This window comes from Nycticebus coucang, chromosome 5, assembly GCF_027406575.1.
Source record: "Nycticebus coucang isolate mNycCou1 chromosome 5, mNycCou1.pri, whole genome shotgun sequence".
Lineage (NCBI taxonomy): Eukaryota > Metazoa > Chordata > Mammalia > Primates > Lorisidae > Nycticebus > Nycticebus coucang.
This window is the reverse complement of record NC_069784.1, coordinates 60,710,863-60,715,577: the sequence shown is the minus strand read 5'-3', so window position 1 is coordinate 60,715,577 and position 4,715 is coordinate 60,710,863. Positions and strand designations below refer to the sequence as shown.

General features: G+C 40.8%; 1 pseudogene; it reads right to left on the bottom strand.

Annotated features, from left to right (window-relative positions):
* Positions 1-2,640: 2,640 nt before the first annotated feature.
* LOC128585511 (ferritin heavy chain-like) lies at positions 2,641-4,258 on the bottom strand (annotated as a pseudogene).
* Positions 4,259-4,715: the final 457 nt, after the last annotated feature.

The window sequence follows — 4,715 nt, the reverse complement described above, 5'->3', positions numbered from 1 at the left end:
ACAGGATCCAGGGTTGAAAGTTATTTTGCTTTATGAGATTAAAAGTCGATGACCACCCTCTTCTGGCTTGAAAAGTTTCAGCAGAGAGATCTTCAGTCATTCTAGTATTCTTCCCTTTGTAGGTAATGGATTTCTTACATCTGGCTCCTTTCAGAATTTTCTCCTTCATATTATCTTTAGTGAAGTTAATTATGATATGCCTGGGGGATGTCTTATTTGGATTGAGTCATGCTGGGTTTCTATTCAGATAGACTGTCTGCTATCTGAATTTCAGAATCTCTTGGCATGTCTGGAAAATTCTCTTTCATAATTTCATGGAGAAGGGCCTCTGTGCTTGCGAGTCACTTCTTCACTTTCAGGGATTCCAATGAGGCAGATATTAGCTGTCTTCGAATTATCCCAGAGCTCTCTGAGAGAATGATCCGTTTTTGCTCTCCATTTCTCTTCCTCTTTGAAAGTTTAGGAGCATTCAAAAGCTTTGACTTCAATGTCAGAAATCCTTTCTTCTGCTTGCTCCACTCTGTTACTGAGGGATTCTACTGTATTTTTCTGGTCTTTGAGGGCTGCAAATTCATTTGAATGGATACACATTTTTTTCTCATTTTAATATCCCTGAATGTGGACTTTGTTTTACAGTAGATGGCATTTTAGCATTGTGTCATAGGTTAATTGATCATCTTTTGTTTTCTTAAATATACTTAGGGCATGCTTCAATTAATGGCATCTTAAATTTAAAATATAGGGCATATTAATTTACTATAAATACATTTAAGGCTAGTTTTCGAATCTTATATAAATGTATTATAAATGTTAATCTTAGAGGAGAGTTTCATGAATTTAATATATCCTAACAATGATTTTTAGTATGCAAAGCTATACTGTGCCTATTTTATTCAATGGAATTTTTAGTTGGGGCAAGAGTATCACTTGAGACCAAGAGTTTGATGTTGCTGTGAGCTATGACGCCACTGTACTCTATACAGGGCAACTGAGCAAGACTCTGTCTAAACAAACAAACTAAAAAACACTGTGTTTATGCAGGAAACAGATGTGAAGAAAAATTGGTATTTTGAGAGGGACAGTCTGTCATTTTTCCTCCTTTGCCAGCAAAGTAATAAATTTCTTTTTCCTTCTCAAAACCCACTTATTCTTGTGTGTTTTTTTATTTGACCTCCAAAACAAGTGCTGAACTTTCAGTAACAATATGATCACCTTATCTTCATCTTATTATTTGTAACCTTTATGACTGCCTTCTGTCACTTAAGGAAAAACAAAATGTACCTTTAAGTTTTTCACAGGTCCTATATACTGCTCTGACTTTAACTGACTGCTGGATCTAACATCTACAAAGACCTGATGATAATAATTTAATAGAAATTTCTTTATTGTTTTTCTTCCTTTTTTATTTTTTAGATAGAGTCTCACAATATCTCCCTAACTAGTGACATTCCATCACAGATCACAGCAGCCTCAAACTGTCAGGCTTAAGTGATTCTCTTTCCTCAGCCTCCCAAGTAGCTGGGATTACAGGTGTCCGCCACAGTGCCCTTTCTATCAGTCTTTCCCTGTTTCCCTTTTTCTGTCATTGTTGTCATTGTTGCTTAGCTGGCCCAGGCTGGGTTTGAATCCACCAGCCTCAGTGTATGTGGCCCATGCCATACCATTGTGCTACAGGCACCAACCAGCAATTCCTTTAAACACTTCTCAATGCAGAGAGTATCCCTTCCTGCACTTAAACTCCCCTCATATTTTTAAATCTCAACCTTCAGCCTTTTGAAAATGGAATTTGACCTCACATTATCAGAATGCTTCTGCTAAGGGTATTATGGTATTAGTAAGACCTAGCCAGTCAGAAGTAGACATTTAATATTGAGTCAGTTTATTTAATATATAGTCAGTTTATTCTCTTCAGAAACATGTCATCTTGTTTTATTGACTATTCAACTCTACTAAAAAATGTGTCTACCTCTAGGGACACAAAACCCAGCTTACCCCTCCTGTAATTAATGACACTTATACTCCCAATTATACAGGGCTCTTCTGCTCAGGGCTGGATAGGGGTCCCCCGTTTTTTAAGCCTGGGTGAGCTCAGAAATGAGTCTCAGCACAGACTCCCATTTCTAGGCACAAACAGGCCACTTTCTAGGAGGTTCCTTCTGAAGTAGGGACCACATACCCTAATTACTTGCCTGAGGCAAAACTGCAGGACCCGAAATCCTATGCTAAGTTTGGGATTATTTTCTGCTGGCAGACCTCTGGCCAATTGTGGTAAACTTCCCCAAACTTCCCCTGCCTGGAGGATAGGATTTAAACCCCCTAGACTGAAGACTTTTGGGGCTTCCCACTTTGCTTCTCCCCCTCTGCTGACAGAGGTCCTGTTCCCCCTTTTGCTTATCATTCTATCAGTCTTTCCCTGTCAATAAACTCTATCCTGTTGCTTATCTGCTTGGACTGTGGTTCCATTCTTTTTTTGGGTGGGGGGGTCCACATTTCTGTATTTGAAGGAATGGTACAAATGAAAGAATGTTAGTGGATGTTTTGATACAACTTAGGGAAAAGGTCAAGGAAACCCCAAGAAGCATGCAGTGCCTTGATGACCATGGAAATCACCCCATGGCTATGGGGAAGTATACCTAAGGCTTAGCTCTCATTATCACTCTCTGCCAGGGTGTGCTGGTCAAATAGATACTCAGATATCCAAGATCTGAGGCTCCCACCCTACACAGGTGGTTTATGTGGTCACTCAGTTCTTTAATGGATTTCAGGTAATGTGTCTCAATGAAGTCACACTGTGGGGGCCATTTTTGTCATTGGCCAGTTTCTGCAGTTCCAGTAGTGACTGATTTACACCATTTTCCCTAGTGTAATGCACACTCCATCACATTCAGCCCACTCTCCCAGTCATCACAGTCTGATTGCAAGGTTTCTTAGTTTCTCAGCATGTTCCCTCTCCTCATGAGATTGGAGAAGAAGGTATTTGACAAAATTCTTTATAGCCACATCATCACGGTCAAAGTAGTTAAGACATGGATAGGCAGACATAAGAGGAAAGAGCTCCAGGATGAGCTGGCAATTGATGGCAGCCTCTGAGTCCTGGTGGTAGTTCTGGTGCACCAGCAAGGGGGACATGGTTGTCTTGCTGGTTGCTGAGAAGAGGTGGTGGCATCTGCAATAGTTTGAGTGGTGGTCCCAGGGGGGCTTGGGGAAGTCATAGGGCACAGTAAAGAGGTGTTGGAGGGCTGGTTGTGAGTGGCCAGCCAGGGTGGGGGATGAGCACCAGGTTCTGTCCAAACACTGTTGAAGCCGGACACCATGGTGACTGTTGGTGAAGAAACATTACGTGGTTTCATTCTTCAAACCCTAAGACCAGAGACTTGGCATAGAGAGAGATTATGACCATACCAACACATTCTACATCCTACCCGGGTACTACCACTTGGTATTGTTACTACCACCATCCATGGATTTTGGGTTGATGCATATGTAACGAGATGAAGAGAGTACCAGCTGCCTGTCACTGGTACTGCCTTCTCCTCATGAGATTGGAGAAAAACTCCTCAGTGGACAAAATTCTTCAAAGCCATATCATCACAGTCAAAGTAGTAAGACGTGGACAGGTAGACATAAGAGGTGTAGAGCTCCAGGTCGAGCTGGCAATTGATGGCAGCCTCTGAGTCCTGGTGGTAGTTTTGGTGCACCTGCAAGGGAGACACAGTTGTAATGCCAGTAGCTGAGGAGAGGAATTTCTCTCTATACCCTTTCTCAAGAGAAGAAATTCTGACAACACCAATACGTTCTACACCCTACTAGAGTACTACCTCTTGGTAGTGGTACTACAACTGACATAAATTGCCAGCTCAACCCAGAGCTCTACACCTTTTATGTCTATCAGTCCATGTGTTACTACTGTGACTGTGGTGATTTGGCTTTGAAGAATTTTGCCAATGGGGAGTTCTTATCAAATCTCATTAGTCCATAGAGAGAGGGGGCAGACACTTTATGTAACCAGATGAAGAGAGTCCAGCTGCCTGTCACTGTCAGCCAATATGTAGAGACAGGGATAGGTTTAACAAGCTTTATCATCAGAACAGCAGCAATTCTGGAGAACAGACAGAGTAGGCATCCAAGACTATCCTGTTCTTCAATTTCTAAAACCACAGTTTCATACATAAAGTTAAAAGCAAGAGCCTTACTCATCTTTATCTTAAATAACAGTAAATAACATTCATCTTCAACAACAGCTATTACCATAATCCATGACCCATAATAAATAATAATTGACATAATCCATGACTGACTTATACAACAACATTCCAATTGAAAAGTTCATCTCCTAAATCAATAACCCTACACTACTCTGGTCACATAGGACCTAAACCAATCAGACCAGCTATTTCATGTCAGGCTTAGCCTGACGGACTCCATCTCATTCTCACTACGTGAGTTCTCACTTACACTGGTCTGCCACAAACTAAATTATCTTGTATATTCAGGGTAAATTTGAGACCCTTTCAGATATTTAAAAGTATTATCCCTCTAGTGGATTATGTTCATATTTCCCTGGGGAAAAAAAATCCTACCCAGAAACCTCCAAAATGCAGTACACACAAGCTTCTTTAAAAAACAAACTCCCAGAAGGCATAACTGACTCCCTTTTTATGCACACTATGTAAATTGCAATTCCCTCATTAAGAGCAAACAGGGACCAAAACTTA